General features: G+C 45.5%; 2 long non-coding RNA genes across 5 annotated transcripts in view; one reads left to right on the plus strand and one right to left on the minus strand.

Moving 5' to 3' along the window:
• Positions 1-14,222, minus strand: part of LOC109552381 (uncharacterized) — a 28,472-nt gene extending 14,250 nt beyond the window's left edge. For 2 of the 3 annotated variants that reach the window (XR_012332605.1, XR_012332603.1), the window contains exon 1: positions 5,749-6,816. This is a non-coding gene — a long non-coding RNA (uncharacterized lncRNA). Of the gene's footprint in view, positions 1-5,748; positions 6,817-13,792 lie in introns of those variants that run through there. The other variant, XR_012332604.1, reaches the window with a different exon arrangement.
• Positions 14,223-14,800: 578 nt separating this feature from the next.
• LOC141278893 (uncharacterized) lies at positions 14,801-21,046 on the plus strand. Of its 2 annotated transcripts, none has more exons than XR_012332293.1 (3): positions 14,801-15,079; positions 19,698-19,749; positions 20,920-21,046. It is a non-coding gene; the product is annotated as an uncharacterized lncRNA (long non-coding RNA). The 2 variants fall into 2 exon arrangements; XR_012332294.1 differs by having other exon boundaries at positions 19,698-19,744.
• Positions 21,047-21,274: the final 228 nt, after the last annotated feature.

Consider the following 21,274-nt stretch of genomic DNA (forward strand, 5'->3'; position numbering starts at 1 on the left):
ATCCTTGTGTTGCATTTCTGAAGGGCAGTGTGTATCCCCTAGAGGGCTTTGCCCACACAGTTCTTTGACAAATTTATAAATGCCAAGTCGTATCCACATGAAAATCTCTTGCCCTGAGCTTATAGAAGAGGAAAGGAGGGGTTCCAAGAGACTGGTTTGGTGTCAGGCATGAATTTCCCTCTTTTCTTGGTGAGTAGAAGAAATTTCTACGGTCACTGATGTGCTTCAGGACCCCAGCATTGTGCCTGAGAGCTGCCTTGGAGGAGGTGGAGTATTCACAGACCTGAATTATATGAGTATTAGCATGTGGAAAGATTTCCCTTAATTTTTTTTTAGGAAAAAATTAATTGAATAATACCCAGTTTTCATCAGTCATGGCAGGATGGGCAGGAAAAGTCTTGGTAAGGCACAAAAAGCTATTGAAATGATTCTAAAGAACAAGAATCTTTAGGACAAATTGGCTCATTCTTTATTGCTGTCAAACCCTTTATTCCCTGGAGATGGTTGAAACAATACCAGCACATAACTCTCATTGTGGAATTAACAAACATCCTAGTTTTCTTAATGGTTTCATGAAGTTATTGTCTCAACAGGAAATTCTGGGCATTGTCACACATTCTTCTTGTTTATTAGTAGTAATAATAACTCTTTGCATCATAAATGGGCTCTAACCTTATAAGGCTTTTCCCCACAAAGTAGGTCATTTGGTCTTTCCTGAGAATCCCATGAGACAGCAGGGTGAGTAGGCGTTAATGTGCCTATTTCGTAAAAGAGGGAACCAAGGGTCCAAGGAATTAAAAAACTTCCTTAAAGGCATGATATACAGTAAATGGCAAACTCAGGCCTCAGACTCCTGTTTTCTGGCTTCAGGGGAGATCTCTAAAGCACATATGGCCAAGTGTCTTTCATCCTTAAGCTTCCCCGTCTACTCAGTGATTTCTGCTTCTCTGCAGTGCCTGTACATATACGAAACATTGAGAACAATCTCCGTCCATGTGTAAAGTTCACTCTCTGCAGTTTTATGTTGAAATGCAGTGTAACTTTAGTGAGGTTACAATCTTCAGATTAGATTCACATGGTCAGACATCTCTGGTTCTCTGTACACTGTTTAGATTTCCCCCACTTACGGCAGACCTTTGTTAAACTTCTGCTAAAGATCCACTCCAGTCCCAAAGAAGGTGAGATTCATTACAAATCAACAGGAACTGTTTATAAGTTATTTTTTTATTCCCTAAATTTGATTCATCTCAACTGATGGGAAGAGTAAAGTCATCATATTTCTGCTCTTCTATAAACTATGCTTCTATTCTTCATCTTTCCATTAAAGAACTTACCAAATTTCCCTTATGTTCCATTTATTCTCCCTTCATATGTTCTCTTTGCCTAGAATACCCTTCCCTTCTTCACTTCACCACATTCACCGTTCTTATCCTTAAAGGGACCCAGCTCAAAAGCTATTCCTTTGTGAAGCCTTTTCAAACCCAAAGTTAGACATACCTGTGCTCCTAAAAGCAATTTGAATGTATCTCTGCCATAGCACGGACCTATCACAGTCTGAAATGTACTTAATTTAACTCCATATATACTGGAATTTCCACTAGATTTGAAGCCACTTTGGGGGCAGGAGTGACATCTTATTCCTCTTATATCCTCTGAATTTGGAACCTGACAACTGACAGGGCTTCACTAAAGGTTGATCCATTTTCCTCCACCTGCTGGCTTTAGTGCACTGGGAATTCTTTTTGACCAGCTATCACTTTAGTTTTTACAGTCTAGGTGACAGGAAGGTCTTGAAGGAGGACTACTCAAACTGAGCAAGAATGAGCTATAATAGCTGATCCTTTTAAAGGACAGGAGGTACACTAAACGATTAATCTTGGGTTCTGTTCCTTTATGTCTCCCAGGTTAGAGCCATTTTAGTGTAGAGTTCTTTTTATCAACATCCTTCATGATTTTGTCCAGGACCGGTCCACCTTGAGGGGTTCGGCATTTTCTTTGGTACTAGGGCATTTTTTCCAACTCCTTCACAATTAGGGAATTAATACTCAATAGTTCTCAACCTTGGCTGTACATTTTAATCACTTAGAGAGCTTTAAAAAACACTGATGTGAAATGTTCATGGAATTCCCTTAAGTCTTTTGCTGAGTACTAAGCTGTACATGCACAGAGTGAGACTCTGAGAGACTTGGCAGGAAACGGCTACTGGAGGGCTACGAGGTCAACAGAGATTTTGGTAGTCTCACAGCACTGACAGATACTGGATTTCTGACTAGCCATATTAGAGAGACATCACCAAATACTCTGGACATTCAGTTGAGACCCCAGAAAGGCTGTGCCTTTCTGTCTTTAAAATAAAGGCAACTGCCTGCCAGAAAAAAAAAAAAAGAGAGACTCTTTTTTTTTTTTTTTTTTTTGCTGTACGTGGGCCTCTCACCGCTGTGGCCTCTCCCGCTGCGGAGCACAGGCCCCGGACGCACAGGCCCAGTGGCCACGGCCCACAGGCCCAGCTGCTCTGCGGCACGTGGGATCCTCCCGGATCAGGGCACGAACCCGCGTCCCCTGCATCGGCAGGCGGACTCCCAACCACTACGCCACCAGGGAAGCCCCACAAGAGAGACTCTTTAAAAGGAGATAATCTAGACTCTCAACATCATATCCACAATGTCCAGAAAACAAACAAAAATTACTGGAAACATGAAGAAGCTGGGAAACGTGCACAAAACTAGAAGAAAGAACAGTTAGCAAAAACAGGTTCAGAGGTGATAAGATGATGGAATTAATAGATAAGAACTTTAAAATAGCTATTATCAATATGTTCAGTAAAGGAAGAGATGGACATAATGAATGAACAGATGGGGGAATCTCTAACAGAGAAATGGAAACAAACAAGCAAAAAAACGGAATAGAAATTTTAGAACCAAAAAATGTAAGATCTGGGGACTTCGCTCGTGGTGCAGTGGCTAAGAATCTGCCTGCCAGGGGACACGGGTTAGAGCCCTGGTCCAGGAAGATCCCACATGTCACAGAACAACTAAGCCCGTGCGCCACTGAGCCCGCACTCTAGAGCCCATGAACCACAACTTCTGAGCCCGTGTGCCACAACTACTGAAGCCCTTGTGCCTAGAGCCCATGCTCCGCAACAAGAGAAGCCACCGCAATAAGAAGCCTGCGCACTGCAATGAAGAGTAGCCCCCACTCACTGCAACTAGAGAAAACCTGCATGCAGCAATGAAGACCCAATGTGGCCATAAATTAATTAATTAATTATTTTAAATATACATATATATATATAAGATCTGAAATTTAAAAATTTGCTAGATTGGATAATAGCAAATTGGACACTGCAGAAGGAATAAAGAGCAATGGAAAAGGTAAAGATATGGACACCGTGAAAGACTTTTTTCTCAGTACTTCAGCCAGGTGATTGAGGTCATCATCAACTGTGAGAAGTCACATTAGTAGAATGTACCCTTGTTATGATGTGATGAGAATGATACTTTATCTCTGTGGTCTTCTTCCTTAGAATTTATAACGCAAGTCTAATTGTGAGAAAAAACACCAGGCAAATCCCAACTGATGACATCCTATAAAATACCTAATACTCCTCAAAACTATCAAGGTCATCAAAAACAAGGAAAGTCTGAGAAACAGTCACAACCAAGAGGAGATTAAGAAGACATGATGACTAGATGTAATGTGGTATTGTGTGTGGAATCCTGGAACAGAAAAAGGACATTGGATAAAAACCAAAGAAACCTGAATAAAGAGTAGACTTTAGTTAAGAATAAGGTACAAATAATGGTTTATTAAGTGTAGCAAATGTACCATACTAATGTAGGTGTTAATAATAAGGGAAACTGGGTTCAGGATACGTAAGAGCTCTCTTTACTACCTTTACAATGTTTTCTGTAAATCTAAAACTGTTCTAAAGTAAAAAGTTTATTGAAAAAACTAAACTGACAATAACAAGTGCTGACAAAGATATGGAACCAATTGGAACTCTCATCCATTGCTGGTAGGGATGTAAAAATTGCATAGTTTGGAAAACAGTTTGGAAGTTTCTTATAAAGTTAAACCTCGACTTATGGTATAACTCAGCACTATCACTCCTGGGTATTTAACCAAGAGAAATAAAAACATATGTCCTCACAAAGACTTGCATGTGACTGTTTATAGAGGCTTTATTCAGAATTACCACAAACTAGAAGTGACCAAAATGTCTATCAGCTGCTGAATGGAGAAATAAATTGTACACATCCATACAATAGAATACAACTAAGTAATGAAAAAGGAAAGGGCTACTGATACATACAAAACATGAATGAAAATCAAAAGCATTATGCAAGTGAAAGAAGTCAGTTCATAAAAGAGTACTGTATCATTCTATGTATTCAATATATGCAGTTCCAGAACAAGAAAAACTAATCTAAGGTAGAAAAAAATCAGAACAGTGTTTGCATCTTGAGCTCTGGGGAATGGTTAGGAAGGGGCAGCTGGGAACTTTCTGAGGTGATAGAAATGTTCCATATCTTGATAGAGGTGTAAGTCACATGGGTATACACATTTGTCAAAACACATTAAGATAAGTAGTTAAGATCAATAAATTTCAGAGGTATGTAAAGTATATCTCATAAAAAAAAAAAAGTAAAAATGCTGATATCTATGTCCCACCCCCAGAGATCCTTATTTTGGTGGTTTCAAATGGAAGTTTTTGGGTTTTTAAAGTCTCCCTCAACCAAGGTTAAAAACCTTGATTATAGGTACTTGTCTAATGATAGGATCCTTCATCATTCCTGTTTGCCATGTAGATTTCTCTCTCTGACTTTGATGTGTAGATCATGGACACTAAGTGTATGGATTTACATGCTTACCTGATGGTCGGGTCCACCTGGGGATGGCTAATTGGCAAGCATCAGGATGCCAAAAGGCCCAAGAAGAAGATAGGATCAGGATAGAGTTTCCTGAAAGCCCCCTCAGCTCTTCTCTTTCTGCCTCTTCTGAGAATGGTCCTGCTTATTCAGGGACTGGATTGTTATGCTGATGGGAGAGGTAAACTGGAAGGGGACCAGTGGAGGTATCATTATGGGGCAGGGGGAATTCTTATTCCATAACAATTTTGGAAATTTTTCTGTCTTCAGTTAGCTGGTTTCACATACACAACAAGGTCCCACTGGATTCTGTAATCCTGACCTTCATCCTGATTTTGTCCTCTTGGTAACTTCGGACAGACTATAAAAAGAGAGAGAGCAGGACATACCCATGTGTTGAGCACATGCCCTGTAATCTGCTGGAACTTTGCTTCTTCTTTCCACTTTGGGGTTAACACTGTAACTATATAACTTTCCTATTAGCTATTTTTCTTCTTTTGAAGCTGACGGGCAACCCATTAACATTTTTAGGGCAACAAAGCTTCTCTTAAAACTATCCAACATTAATAAAACTGTATAATAAGAACTGAAATGATAAATCCTAACAGTTATTCCATGGATGCTCTTTGTCTGATATGTATTTCAGAACACATGGCCAAAGTTTCTGAGAGCTCTCACTAATAACTAGAACTCTGACTAACAATTTCCTCTAGGGTGCACCAACAAATAAACACATAGACTTAGACACTCCCAATTGAAAGGAATTTTTCAGGTCACTAGCCCAGCCCTCTCATATAGTGCCTGAAGAGCTGCTAAGTGGTACCCAGTCTCTGCTTGCACATGTCCCCAAACAGGGAGACTTATAAGACAATCAACATACCTGTGAGCAGTTCCAACAGCAAGTTTTTCCTGGTGTGAAGCCACACCTGCTTCTCTGTAACTTTTGGCCACGGAGAACATTGGATCCCTTTTTCTGTTTGCTCTCCATGAGCCTTTTCTGCAACAAGTTAAATATCTCCAATTGCTTAAAACATCCCTCCTATGCTTTGAATTTGTCTGCACTCACCAGCTCGCTTTCCCTTTCCCTCATGAGTCCTGGTCTATTTCCATTCATATCCAACACAATTCATCTGAAACAATGTCACTTGAGTGCCGTCTCAGTGCCAGGCGCTAGGCTTTGTGCTGTGGGGTAGACAGGAGCAAGTCAACCTTGGCCTTGTAAGACAGAGAAGGCTTGTCTGCAAAGGCCCTAGAAAACAGGCTGTGATAAGGGGCAGCAGAGAGGGACAAGTATCCTGTTTTCCCCCCAAATCCTCAGGCTCTCATCTTTTCATAAATTTATTTATTTATTTTTGGCCGCATTGGGTCTTCATTGCTGCATGCTGGCTTTCTCTCTAGTTGCGGCAAGCGGGGGCTACTCTTCACTGCGGTGCGCAGGCATCTTACTGCGGTGGCTTCTCTTGCTGTGGAGCACGGGCTCTAGGCGCGCGGGCTTCAGTAGTTGTGGCACGTGGGCTCAGTAGATGTGGTTCGCAGGCTATAGAGCACAGCCTTAGTAGTTGTGGCGCACGGCCTTAGTTGCTCCGCAGCATGTGGGATCTTCCTAGACAAGGGATTGAACCCATGTCCCTTGTATTGGCAGGTGGATTCTCAACCACTGGGCCACCAGGGAAGTCCTCAGGCTCTCATCCTGCAGTGCAGCACGTTTGCTAAAATATATGACTGTGCAAGCTCAAGGCATGATTAGAGTAGGCTGCTCATCAAATGTTTGATGAATGCAAGTCACTTGACTAAGTCTCTGTGTTCCAAATTCCTGGGAGAGAGTGTGATTGGCCCAGCTTGGGTCAGAGGTCCTCCTGGCTCCATCACTTGTCTGCAGAAGGGTCTGCATCCACTGGTATGAAAAGCCACACTTTCTGGTCTAGGAACAAGGAAAGTTCCATGAAATATGGGCATTTTCTCGATTTTATAGCTGGAGAAACAGATTCAGAGAGGTGAAACGACTTTGCCAAAGTTACTACTTGTTAATGGCAAAATTGTGTTTGAATTCTGGGCTGCCAATTGACTCCCTGCATTTACTCAGCAATTCTTTCTGGAACTTGTTTAGTCATTCGCTTATCTATTCATGTATTCATTCAACTAAAACTTCTCTGGCACTAACCACGGGCATGATGTGAGGGCAGCATGGGATACAGCAATTAGTCACATAGATGTGCCAGAGGGACACCCGTCAAGAGCATAAAAGAGAGTTCCTGCCCTGCTCAAACACATGGTTTTACTGGAGAAAGGAAACATGTGGACACCACAAATTCAGGCATTGTTGCATGAAATGACTCCAGGAGTGACTGATATTTCAAGGCCTAGAAGATGTCAGAGCAAAGAGATCTCTGAGGACCAGTGTGGTTGAAGAAGCCTCCTATAGAGGCAGAACTCTGAGTAGGTGCCTGCGGATAAAGAGAGAAAGAAGGAAGAATCCCAGTAGGCAAAGAGCTGTGCTGATTCTGCCTCTGAGTATTGCTCATTTGTACCCACTTCTCTCCATTCCCCACTGTGCCCTCCCCTGGTCCGAGTCACCAGCTTCCCTTACCTGGACACAGCAAAAGCCTCCCTAGCCTGGACACAGCAAAAGCCTCTCCAGCAGATCTGCCTCCCCCTTGCCTTGTTGTCCACGAATCCATTTTAAAATTCAATTGCCAAAAACTTCAAACATATCAAAAGTATAGCAAACAATGCAAAAGTCACAAGATACCCACCCTTTTGACTCAGTAGGTATTAACATTTCACTATATTTGCTTCAATTCTGTCTTGTATAGAAATATAAGATGATAATTTCAGCTAAATTCCTACCCTACCCCTTAACCCTCCATCCACAGAGTAAATATTATCCTAATTTTGTGTGATGAATTCCCACGTGTATTTTTATATCTTTTCTATTGATGATCCACAAACCACAAAGTATTAGGTTCATATCCTTTTGCAAGTTGCCTTTTTTCCCCCACTGCTCATTATATTTTCAGATTTGTCCTGATACATGGAGATCTGGTTCATTCATTTAACCATCGAGTAGTATTCCAATGTATAAGCAAATTGCACTTTACCAAGTTGTCCGTCTACAGATGCCTGGATAGGTCATTTCAACTTTTTTACTATTACAAATGGTACTTCAGTGAATATCCTTACATAGACATGCCTCACACATGTCTCTTTGGGTAGGAACCAAGAAATGGAGTTGCTGGGTTAAGAATACCCACATCTGAGGGGATCAGATTTAAAAAAAAAAACAAAAAACAAAAAGGAATATCCAGATCTTCAACTTTACTAGGTGTTGCTTAATGGTTCTTTAAAACAGTGGTTCAGGTTACAGGTATACATCCCATTATATGTGAGTATGGGAGTTGCAGTGGCTCCACATCCTCACAGATGCTTGGTATTGGTAATCATTTTTTTTAAAATCTGATCCCCTTTTTCCATGGCAGACAGAAGCATCTTCAAAATCATGCCTGACCACGTCCCTTCCCTGCTTATAATCCCTCCAGTCCTCCCCCACTGCTCTCTATGCATACCACCAGAGTCTTGTTCTGCATAAGCTAGTCCATGGCCACTTCTCCAGGCTCACCTCTCCATTCTCTCCTACTCCAACGTGCATGAGTGCACACACACACACATGCACGCACACACATGCATGCACATGCTGTGGTGCAGTCGAACCAAACCATGTTTGTTCATGTCCCCTAGCCTTCTATTGTCTTTGGGCCTTGGTTCAAGCTATTCCTTCTGCCTAGAATATTCTCTCCCTCTTCTTCAGAGGGCTGATTCCTACCAGATCTCAGCTTGATATTTCATCCTTTGGGAGGTCTTTGCAGGCATCCCAGGGCTGAATGGATGCCTTTCCTCACATTACCCCAGCACCATTGGCTTCTGGCATCGCAGTTCGCAGTGCACTGTCTGATAGTTGCCTGTCTATTACTTCCCTGACCCTCTAGACTGTGGACTTCGTGATAGCAGGGCCTGTGTGGAGCTTCTTATGGGAGTGTGCTCTGTGCCAGCCTACCTATTGAATGGATTTGTTAAATAATCCATGGGCAGGAGACAGGTCTGGGTGGAGCAGAGGTGGCAAGGTGGGGGGCAGTTGGAAATCAGACTGGAGAGGAATTGCGGCCCTATCACCTTCATAACTCCAATTTCCAGGAAAGGAAACAGAGGCTCAGCCAGGTGACTGACCTGTCTAGAGTCATGCATTTAGTAAGTGACAGAGCAGCTTTGATTCCCAGTCTTCTGACTCCGTGTCCAGGCTCTTTCTGCTGCCCCTCAGTAGCAACCAGTGGGAAGGAGCCAGTAGAGAGGGAGGGACAGGGCTGCCAGGGAGGGAAGGCTGAGCAGGAGAGGGAGGCCTCAGGATCTAGGACGCAGGTGGAGGACTTGGCTCAGCAGATATGGCCCTGGATCCTCTGAGCCAGCAAGGAAGGAAGAACATTGGGCCAAATTTCCAGATCAGATACTTGTTCAGACCGTCCTGGGAGACTTGGGTGGGCCGGCCCTTCTCTGGGGAGGAGCAGACTTGTGGAAAGTAACTCAGCATCTCCCTCGGCACCCACCCGCCCTGAGTGGCCTCTTCCTGCTGCATCAGGAGAATGATTTCTCAAGGTCCCCTCTGGTAAGAGGGAGACCAGAGCCAAGGACAGCTGGGAGGAAACAGGAGCCTAATGCAAACAGGCAGGAGCTGGCCCAGGGCCTAGGGCCCGAGCGGAGAGTACACGGGTCAGGTTCAGAGACTCCATTCAGTTATTGCGTGTCTAGAGGAACTCACGTTTGCAAGGGCAAGTGGACATCGGTAAAACAGGGACAATAATACCCATGCCTCGTGTGAGTATGGTGGGGATTAAGTAAGGTGAAATATGTAAAAGGATTAGGGTAATGCTCAGCACATAATATCACTCAATCAACTGTAGGTATTACCTTCTTACAGGGTTGTTGGGAGGAATGAACAGGATTATATGGTGGACAAACCTGTGAAACTGTGTGAGTGTTGGTGAGCAGTCTTTTTTCATCAGCGACTCGATAAATGAGTGTGGACGACATGGGACATCCAGTGGACAGAGAGAAGGGGTGTGGACTCGAGTGACCAATCACCCTCCTCCGTTCCTTTGGTTTCTTCACCTGACATCTGCATCGGAGACTACACGAGTCAGTTCTGGAAACTGCTTAGAGATGGCACAGTCCAATCCTCCAGCTCACAAGGGAAACCAAGGCCTGCTGGGTGGAAGTGACTTGTCCAGGGCTGCAGACAAGGCATCCCCAACTCAGATCCAACACTGCTCCCTCTGTCCCCGCAGTTCAGCCCAAGCTCAGGACATGGCTCTTTCAGCAAGGTCAGTGGTTGGCTGTTCTTCCACATTGTCCACACCCACCCCTAAAGTCAGCAGGGCTCCTGCCAGCTCTGAGCACCTCAGTCTCCAAGAGCCCCCTGCCTTGATCACCCTCTTTCTATCTTCCCATAGAGGGCAGTTGAAAGTAATTGAAAGCTACTTCCATCTCTGTTTTCCCCTGCAGAGCTCTCCTTCCCTGGGCCTCTCTGGGAGAGCTCGGGAGCAGGTCAGCGGCATGTATACACCTGCTACCTTACCCAAGGTTCCTTCAGCATTGGGCAAGTGCAAGCATTTCCCTTCCCCTCAGACAGAGTCCCCTCCCTCTTTCCTTTTTAAAATGACACCGCCGACCACGCACACCTTGCCATTGAACTTGCCCATCTGGCACACACAGAAGCTCATTCTGAAGGACCTTGAGTATGTGTTCCTGTTACACAGGTGGGATTTCTCTACTGAAAAACAGTTGCAGGAGAAAGCAGATAACAAAATTCCAGGCCTGTTAAGAGCTCATTTGACCCCAAGGACAGGCTGATGTCTGAAAGGCAGATTGAGTAACTGAGCTCACATCTTACCAAACAGTTTGGATTTTACTTTCTGGGTAAAAAGTTATCAGTCTGTGGCCACCACAGTTACTTTGAAGACATGGACCATTCTTATTGCCTCTGGAAGGAAAGCCCCCAGTCCCTGCATCCCATTCCCCAAAGTAAGGAGCACCAGGCCTCACCCATCCTTCAAGCCAGCAGAGCTCAGAGGCCAGCGTAGCACATGCTTGAAGAAATGGAAGGAGGAAACTAATAATATTTGTTAAGAACTTGCTATGTAAAGATGTGGTCTTAGGCCTTTTACATATACAAGCACACCTGGGAGTTATCTTGGGTTCAGTTCCAGACTACCACAATAAACAAAATATTGAACTAAAGCACATTACACAAATTTTTTGGTTTCCCAGTGCATATAAAAGTTATGTTTACACTACACTGTAGTCTAGTAAGTGTGCAATTGCATTATGTCTAAAAAATGTACATACTTTAATTAAAAATACATTATTGCTAAAAAATGCTGACCATCGTCTGAACTTACAGCAAGTTATAGTAGTAACATCAAAGATCACTGATCACAGCTTGGTGCTTTGTGACCACCTAGAGGGGTGGGATAGGGAGGGTGGGAGAGAGACGCAAGAGGGAGGGGATATGGGGATATATGTATACGTATAGCTGATTCATTTTGTTATACAGCAGAAACTAACACAACATTGTAAAGCAGTTATACTCCAATAAAGATGTTAAAAAAAAGATCACTGATCACTATAATAAATATAATAATAATGAAAAGGTTTGAAATATTGTGAGAATTACTAAAAATGTGACATAGGGACTTCTCCAATGGCACAGTGGTTAAGAATCCGCCTGCCAATGCAGGGGACATGGGTTCGATCCCTGGTCCAGGAAGATCCCACATACTGCAGAGCAACTAAGCCCGTGCGCCACAACTACTGAGCCTGCAGTCTAGGGCCTGCAAACCACAACTACTGAGCCCATGTACCACAACTACTGAAGCCGCATGCCTAGAGCCCATGCTCCACAACAAGAGAAGCCACCACAGTGAGAAGCCCGTGCACCCCAACAAAGAGTAGCCCCTGCTCACTGCAACTAGAGAAAGCCTGCACACAACAAGGAAGACCCAACGCAGCCAAAATTTAAAAAATAAAAAATGTAACATAGAGACACGAAGTGAGTAAATGCTGGGAAATGGTGCCAACAGACTTGCTCAACGTTGAAGGTTACCACAAACCTTCAATTTGTAAAAAAAAAATCATACCTGAGAAGTGCAATAAAGTGAAGTGCAATAAAACGAGGTCTGCCTATAATATATGTGTATGCATTTGCATACAACAGCCCAGGGACAGAAAGCTTTACTATCCCTGATCCCCAGAGGAAGAAAGGAGGCTCAGTGGCCTGATGGCAAGAGTAATGGAGATCAGATCTGAACGTTGAACTCAGTCCTCTCTGAGAGTTCTCCATCCTGCCTTTCTGCACAGTGATGACACCCGGAAAAAGTTGGTGCTGCCTTGTCAGAGCTGACAACACTAAAGGCCCTTGGAGCTGGTCTGGCCACCAGGAGCTTTCTGATCTCCCAGATGCCCCTCCTGCCCTCCAGTCTGTCCGGTTGATGTCAACTGGAACAGTTGGAGGGCTGGCCCAGGCATCCAGAGGTGAATGCCCTGTCCTGGGCCAGGGGCTACTTGTTGGTAAGAGAGCAATGCTGCTGGCTCTCTGGGAGGGGAACCAACTGTGAACCTGGCTCACAGGACATGCTGGCTGCACAGGTTTGCCTGGTATTGGAGCCAGCACGGTTGGTCGCAGGGAACTTGATGAAAATAATCAGCTGCAAACTGCTCAAAAACAAACAGACTCCGATCCAGAGGTTTGAATAACAGCCCCCTCAGCCAGATGGCTGCAGGAGCCTTGCCAGGGAGAAAAAATGATCTCCCACCCTGAATTTCCTCTTTGTTCCGGACCCTGCTCTCTTTGGATGTCATTGGCTTCCCACCCCTTTCATGCACCAGACACCCAGAGTCTTGTACAGGGAGCTTAAGGAAGCTTTCCCGAGATTAGGACTTGGGGACAGGGAATCCAGGCAAAGAAGTGGCTTTCTTGTCCCAGCATGAGTCACCCTAGTTCACAGCTGTCTGCATGTGGACCTGGAATGCTGCTTCCTCCTCCAAGGACGCTCCCAAGAAGCCCGGGACCCTTGTGGGTGCAGAGCAGGAAGTCATAAGCAGGGCCGCTTTGTGTGGGGCAAGCCCTCTGGACACCCTAGTCCTCGCCAAGAGACTGTCATGTCTGAGCTATTGAAAAACTGAATGCTAGCCTGTTTCCACATTAAATTGCAACCACCCCTGGAGCGAAAGGTGGCCAGTGTGTCCTGCCAAACTCAGCCTCCCTATGGCTCCAGTAAGAGCATCGATGTAAGAGTAAGGCCAGTGTGGGTTTGAATCCTTTCTCTGCTACTAGACATCTTCTTTGACCTCTCTGAGCCTCAGTTTCTACATCATTGAGTTTTAGTGAGAATAATAAAGAAATTATATTTTCAATGCATGCAGCACAGTATCTGGCACATAGCAGGCACTCTGTAAACACTGGTTTCCTCCCTCCTAACCCTCTGGTCCAGAGCCTTTTGGTACTAATTTCTTCTATTACCCACTCCTAAATGCTTTCACTGATCCATAATCTAATATTTCATTCTTGGCTTTTAGCAAAGTTGCAGGTATAATCCTGGCAGTGTATAATTACATGAAGTCACATCAGTCTTATTTAACTTACAAGTTTACTTAGAACTTTCCTCCCTCTATAAGAGGTAATGACATTTAAAAAAAATCTTAACAAACAAGTCTATGAATTTGTATTAAGATTATCAAACATATTAGTCAGGGTCAGCTGGATTTTGCTGCAGTAACACACACCTCCCAAATATGAACGGCTTAAAACAGCAGAAGTTCATTTCTCCCTCAAGCTATAAATCCACTGTAGGTTGGTGGAGTCTCTGCCCAACACTGACCTCTCTTAGATACTCAGGGTTCATCATCTGGAATGTTGTTGGCCCCTGCAGCTGGGGGAGACGATGAAGAGTTGCTTAGCACTTAGCAGAACTGGAACGCCTCAGCCCTAGCACACTTCACTTCACATTCGTTGGCCCGAGCAAATCACATGATCTCACTTAACCTCAAGGCAACAGGCACATCCAATCCTATTGTGTTCAAGGTGGGAGATAATTGATGAACAACACTACCGTCAAGCACTTGGAAGCTCAATGTTTTAAGAAGATTGGAGGAAACGCTGCAGGCAGGCAGAAACACTGAAATTCCACCCCTGCCATCCACCACTAGGGATTTGCTAGTCATTTGAAAAGTAGAATGTGCCCAGACATTTGCATAAAGAAGTTCCTTTTGTTCCTCCCTTCATTCTATTTCCTTGGTCCTCAATTTCCAGTGTGCATAAGAATGATTTGACATTGCATAACGTTGTATATACAATCCTAAAGTGTTTTCGAAGTGTTTTAAACATAGGCAGTTTTCCCTGTCTGTGCTGAATTTAGAACCTGACCTATTGAGGATGTGACTCTGTAGTATTTAATTAATACTAGTGCCTGACTTTATTGTTTTTTTAAAACCAGTTTATTGAAGTGTGATTGACATACAAAGAGCTGTACAACGTAATGTACGCAATCTGGTGAGTTTGGAGATAAGTATACATCCATGGAACCATCACCACATTCTATGCCATAAACATGCCAATCACTTCCAAAAGTTTCCTCCCACCCTGTTTAACTGCCTGAGTCTAATTGTTCCAATGTTTCATTGCTTTCTCCTCTTCTGTGCTTTACTTATGCTCTGAGGGGCCATTCCATCTCTGAATCCAATTGCAATTAATATTTTTTTTGATTTTGTATATGTACTTGACAATAAGAGTTTATAAGAACTGATCTGTACCCAAAACTCTAAAAAAGTCCTCTACATATATGATGTCATTTAGTGATTCTCACCATAACCCTAAAGAATTTGTTTAGTAGTGGAACATTTCCATTCTACTGATGAGCTAATGGGAGCTCAGAGAGGCTGAGTGACTTGTGCAAAGACACACAGTGCATATGTGTTGAGGTCAGGTTTTTGAACTTAATTCTGTCTGCCTTCAAATTCCGCAGGGCCACTCTGGGCACACAACGTTCCGGAACTTGGACATCCAGGAATTCCTGTCAATTAGGCATTTATTCACAGAATAAACATTTCCCTGAAGAGCTCTCCACAGCTGGCCAATCGCATGGCCCTGCCACATTTCGATCTAGGTGGTGAGATGCCCATTTGTCTTTGAGGTGTGACGCGTGAATTGAACTGTCAGTGTGTTATATGTGTGTGTGTGTAAGCTGGGTTCTGTGGTGGTGGGGGTTGTGTAAGCCTTCCTTGATGTGCAGGGTCACCAGATAAAACACAGACATCCAGTTAAATTTGAATTGCAGATGAACAACAGATTATTTTTTAGCATAGTAAGTCTGTCCCATGCAATATTTGGGACACTTATACTAAAAAATAATTTGTTGTTGACCTGGAATTCAGATTTAACTGGCACCTTGTGTTTTTATTTGCTAAATCTGGCAACTCCATCTACAGGCATGTGTGTCTGTATAAATGGGCTTACTCGTTTATGTCTCATGTGCACCTGAGCACGTGTGTGTCTGTGCCTGTGTGTGTCTGTGTGCCTATGTGGGTCTGTGTGCATGCGTACCCCCACTGTGGAGGAATCAGCAGGTGGTTGGAAACAAACAGCTCTACCACCCAAAAGCTTATCTCCCACCAGGCCAACCCCACTGGAGCAAGCGAGGTCAGGATGGACCAGGGAGCTTGGACCTTCTGCTGAGGGCAATGAGGAGCCATGGAGGACTCTAGGCTGAGGAGGGGCAGCCCTGGATGTGTGCCGGAGACGTCCCTCTGGCTGTGTGGTGGAGAGGGCCAAAGGGGAGGGAGGCCTTGGTGAGAGAGGACGAGGATCTGGCCTCAGGCCTTGGCAGTGGAGATGGAGGGAAAGTGGCCAATCGCGGGACTTGTTTAATGTTTCCGCTGGGGCTGAAGGAGGGAGGAGTTGGCGGTGACACTCAGCTTTCTAGCTTGGACATTGGATGGACTGTAGGCTCCTTGAGGGTCTGTCTTGCTCCCTTCCTCCTTCTCAGTGTCAGTCATGGTGCCTGGCATGTAATGGATGCTCTCCGGGTGTTAATGGCATGAACACATGCGTGCAGGAATGAGAGAAATGGGAACCCAGGAGGAGGCGGGGGAGGAAGGGAAGGTCTGGGAGGTAGGCTGACCTCAGGTACTTGGGTCTGAGGTGGCAGTGGGACTTCCCAGGGCGACGTCCAGCAGGCAGTTGGCCATATGGCCAGCTTAGGAAAGAGGTCCAGGCTGGAGAAGCAAATTCAGGGGGTATGAGTGGGTGGAAAAGGTATGAAACCACCAGCCGGGATCAGCTCACTGCAGGACACAGTGAGGAAGGAGAGGGCAATGGTGAAAGGAGGAAGCTTGGGGTACAGCAGCATTTAAGGAGCTGGAAGCAGGAGTCTGAGAGGGTCAGTGTTTCCCCCTCACTGGACTGCTGGCGATTAAGTGAGATACCCATGGCCTGGCAGCTCCAGGAGGGCCAGGCAAGGGTGATAAGTGGGACATTTAATGGGCACCAGCCAACAGGTGCCAGGTCTTTGGGCTCCCAGCTATGCTGGAGTCAACTCTGGAGTAGCTGGATCTTAGGGGAGTGAGGGGAAGGAAGGGAGGAGGGCCTGGGCAGCTGGGGCAGGGAGGGGGCACTCGGAGGCTCAGGGCAGCTGCTCTGTAAAACAGAAACATGGAAATATTTTAACATGTAGGACAGTTATATAGGGATATCCTGGCTGCATGTCAGCCCTGGCGACTGACAGTATGTATGTATTTCATTCCTGGCTGTGGCCTCATGTTAGAATAGCGCCCAGCAGTGAGTAAATGATAGTTCACATCAGGTCCTCACACAGTGCCTGGTATATAATAGGCTCTCAATAAATGTGCTTCCCAGTCTTCTTTTCAGGGAGTAAAGACGCCTCCATAGTAACAAGGAATTTCCTCCTCTGAGCACGATTTTTCTATTTTAGGGAATCAGATTTCCTTCCACTTGGGAAGACCTGTCTTTTCTGCCATTGAATTCCTGGGAATTTCAAAGGCACCAGGCTGCAAGCTCGCTGTGGCTCACGGCACAGTCAGAGCCCAAGCGAACAATGGCCTGATCTTGAGGGACAGTTCCAGTCAGGGTCACCCTTCTGGTAGCTTCCCCTTCCTTCCGACACAGCTTAGTCATCTGTCAGGAACCAGGAGCTTCTCCTGGGCCTGGCACATAATCTGTGCTGTGTGTTTGCTGTGATTATTTTTGTTATTACTGTCCCTGGGCCTGGTGTTTCCTCAAACTGAATCTTCTCTGTGACTCTAAAGCTTAATTTATTTTATTTTATCCAAGCTTCAGACTAATACCTCGATGGCTGTGGATCCCCAAACAGGGTCATTTTGCAGCAACTAATTCTAACACAGTCTCTTTCTGGTGATTTTTAAACACTCACACCACAGAGGAAGGTAGGCTTCCTTCAAGAGCTCACTTAATTTAGATAAATATTTGGCCTTGTGGATATACAAACAGTCCTAAAATGTACCTTTTCCTAGGCGTAGGGTCTCAAAAGGGTTTTCAGGATTCAACGCATATTCATTCAGTTATCAATTTGTCCACTTAGTTGTTCCCACTGGAATGGCAACGAGGGTAGAGCTTTTTGTCCGTTTTGTTCACAGTTGTAAACCCAGAGTCAGAACAGTGCCTGCCACATCGTAGGTGCTCATGGCACATTTGCTGAATGAATCAGTGAGTGAATGAGCATCTTCTCTGTGTCAGGATACCCGGCACTGGAAAGCCAGATTAGGACACAATCGCCCTGCTGTCCACGAGCTTGTGGTCTTGTAGAAGAGCTCTCCACTTCCCCCCAACATCTGAAATTCAAAGCAGTTCAACACAACTCCCCGTGAGATATGTAAAGACCCTGTACTGGTCACAGAAGCCTAACAGGAGGAATGACACTGTTGTTGGGAATGCCAGTGAAGGTGTCCTAGAAGAGGTGGCATTTGAGTTGGGTTTGATTTCCGCAGGAGGAGTTGGCAGAAGGGAAACAGGATGAGCCAAGGTCCAGAGAGGGAAACGTTGTCTTAGTAGAGGAAGTTGCAGGAAGGCAACCTGGGTTGTGTAGGTCACTGTATTATAAGCTCCAGGAGGGCAGGGGCTGTGTCTGTCTTGTCCCTTGTTACATGACACTGCAACTGGCACATAGTAAATTGTAAACTGTAGCTTAAGAATGAATGAGTGATATGAGAATGGAAAGAAAAGATGGGACCTAGAAATCTTTTTTGGAGGTTTGTTTAGCACCTACAATGGGTTTCATCGTCCCCTTCCATCCTGTGTAGATGCTCGTGCCTAGAAGGAACCTTAAGTTCAACCCCAATCACCTCTGTAACACCCCACCAAGGGGTCATGTACTTTTGGTTGGTATGCCCCTTAGTGATGGGGTGCTCACTCCCTCCCACACAGCTGGCCCCTCTTTTGTGTACATCTGATTGTTAGAATAGCCAGCCTTACATTGACCACACAGAAGCAGAGGGGTGGCAGGGAAAGACCACTGAACTTGGCTTGGCTCCTGGCCCTGCCACGGACTTGTGTGGTCCCTTGGGCAGGGCTGGTGTAGCCAGTGATTACAAGTGTGGGCTCTGGTGTCTGACAGTTACTTGATGTGCAAGTAAGCTTAGATAAACTAAGCTTCTCCTCTGTGCCTTAACTTTCTTATCTGTAAAATGGGGATAGGAATAATAGTACTTTCCTCATAGGATCTTTGCGGGGATCCTCCTCAGTACCTTATTAGCAAATTAGTAAGTACTCAACATAATTGACCATGATTTGTAGTGTTATCACCTCCTTTCTGCCTCTCAGTTTCTTCCTCTATATAATGGAACTTAGAACTCCTGCCTTGGATGTCTCAGGTGGTATGTTTGAGGAGCCAGAGAGAACGGGTGAGAGGCATCTACAGAGGGGAGGGTTGTGTGCTCTTCCCACCAGCTGTGGTGTTTGCCATGGGAGACTTCACCACATGGCTGGCCCCCCAAATCACTCCCACCCAACCCAGAACCCGAGTTTTCTCTCCACCTTTGGTGGCTAGGTTTCTGCTTCTTGCCATCCCATATCTCGACTTCTAAGATGTATATTTAGAATAGGCCTCTGCAAGGAGCAGAAGGAGGAAGTGAAGGAAAGGAAACAGGCAAAGTTCTCTCTCTCAACAAGTCCTTGGGGGCCTCAGGACTCAGGCCCCTTTGCAAAGCAGGCTCGCCCAGCCTTTGAAATAACCACTTCCTTCTCTCTTGACCTTTTCAGATCAGAGAGGTGGGAGGGAGTGTGGAGGTTCACTTCCCAGATGTGCTAAACAGGAGGCTGCAGGCTTTCCTCTGATGTGCCCCACTTGTCCAGGGGCCCTGCCTCTGGGAGACAGGGCTCTGGGCTGTGGCCGCTCCTCCTGGGGTCTGCATTGGACTTGCCAGTGGCCCAGCTGCCACTGAGTACGCGGGTTTCTTTGAAGAGGTTTGGCTGACCTTCAGCAGAGCTGAGGTATTGTCAGAGCTTGAAGAAGTGTTAAGACTCCAGGGCAGTAGTTTCCAGGCTGGGGGTCCCTGGGTGTTGGGTTCCTGGGACTATGTCCAGTTCTTTCAAAATCCTAAAAGAGAGAGTCCATAGTTCCTGTGTGAGGGCTCATAGGCTCCTAATAGTGTCAGGTGTCTCCGTGTTTCTGAAGTCAATTCAGGGTGGTCCCTGTGCACCCTCGTGTTTGGAGAAAATAATAACAGCTTTTTATTGAGCTTCTCCCCTGCCAGGAGCTGGACGAAACCCTTCACACATCGTCTCAGTGATCTTCAACCTGGTAAGGTGGGTACGCTTATGGTTCCTATCTTGCAGATGGAGAAACCGAGGGTCAAAGGGGCTAAGCAAGCTGCCAGAGGCCACACAGCCAGCCAGGATTCCAATCCAGACAAGCTGGTTCCCAGCTCCACCCTCAACCACTAGGAATAGTCTCCTGGAAGCTCTGTTACGTGTCTCTGAATATCACAAAAGGGGCAAACACATTCGTCATTACTCAGGAAAAGTACCGGCAGGGAAGATTTTTGGATGCAAGCACTCGACGTAGGAGGAATAATAACAGAGGTAGTGGGATAGTGCGAGCCAGACACCTTGTGTTGTAGAACTAAGGCCCAGTGAAGTGAAGGTCTCGCCCAAGGTCTTCTTGTGAACTGGCAACTGGGACAAGAACTTGTTTTATTTCAAGTGGACTCCTTGGGCCTAAATCCAGAGGGACCTTGGCTAGCCAGGAAGCAGGCCAGCAGTGGGTTTTTCCTGAGCTAGTGGCTCATACCTTTGATGGCATCAGCCTGTGGCTCTGCCGGGCAGAGTCTCTGAGCTCCCCCTGTCCCAGCAGGCTGCTCCCTGTTATGGGACTGACCGCAAATCCCGACTAATTGTCCACCAGTCCCCACCTGCCTCCCACCAGCTGTACAGAGCTTTGGCCTTGCCAGACCAAAGGGCTGCTGAGTGCTGGTGGGGGCCAGTGGTATTCGTCTTCAGCAAACTCTTCCCTCATCACCTCTGTGACTTCCAATTCCCTACTTGTGCACGTACTTTACAGTTCGCAAAGTGCTTCCACATCTATTAGTTCATTTGAGACTCAAAGCTGCTCTGGGAGCTGGGCAGGGCAGGGATAATGTCCCATATTATAGAAGAGGAAAAGGAAGTTCCAAGAGGCAAGTGCCTTGTTCAAGGTCACACGCTCAGCTAAGAAATTTCGGAGCCAGAAGTTGGAGCTGAGTCCACCCACACAGCCTCACCCCTTTAAAAAAGAGGAGTCTCAGGGAGCAGTGATGAGTAAGGTGCTAAGCTGGGTCCTGCAAAGCACTTTATATATAATTAACAGCATCACCATTAACCATATCTTTCTTTCCATAGTACACAAATACAAGTACCTCAGTTAAAACAGTTAAACCTGTATCAACTAAGATTCCAGTCCTGCATTCTGAGAACTCATTATGTGATGCAAATACACAGGTGTTCAAGTCAGAAGTGGTTTCTGTCTCACTGTCACCCTGGAAAGACGGTTCATCATCTGGGTCTTGGTTTCTACAAGTGGACAGAAGGTAATGATAACACTTACCTCGCTTCTTATAAAAACGAGTAGGACCATTACATACAAATTTCTTTCTTTTTTTTTTTTTTTTTTTTTTTTTTTTTTTTTTTTTTGCGGTACGCGGGCCTCTCACTGTTGTGGCCTCTCCCGTTGCAGAGCACAGGCTTCGGACGCGCAGGCTCAGCGGCCATGGCTCACGGGCCCAGCCGCTCTGCGGCATGTGGGATCTTCCCAGACCGGGGCATGAACCTGTGTCCCCTGCATCGGCAGGCGGAC

Source organism: Tursiops truncatus, chromosome 6 (genome assembly GCF_011762595.2).
Source record: "Tursiops truncatus isolate mTurTru1 chromosome 6, mTurTru1.mat.Y, whole genome shotgun sequence".
Taxonomy (NCBI): Eukaryota; Metazoa; Chordata; class Mammalia; order Artiodactyla; family Delphinidae; genus Tursiops; species Tursiops truncatus.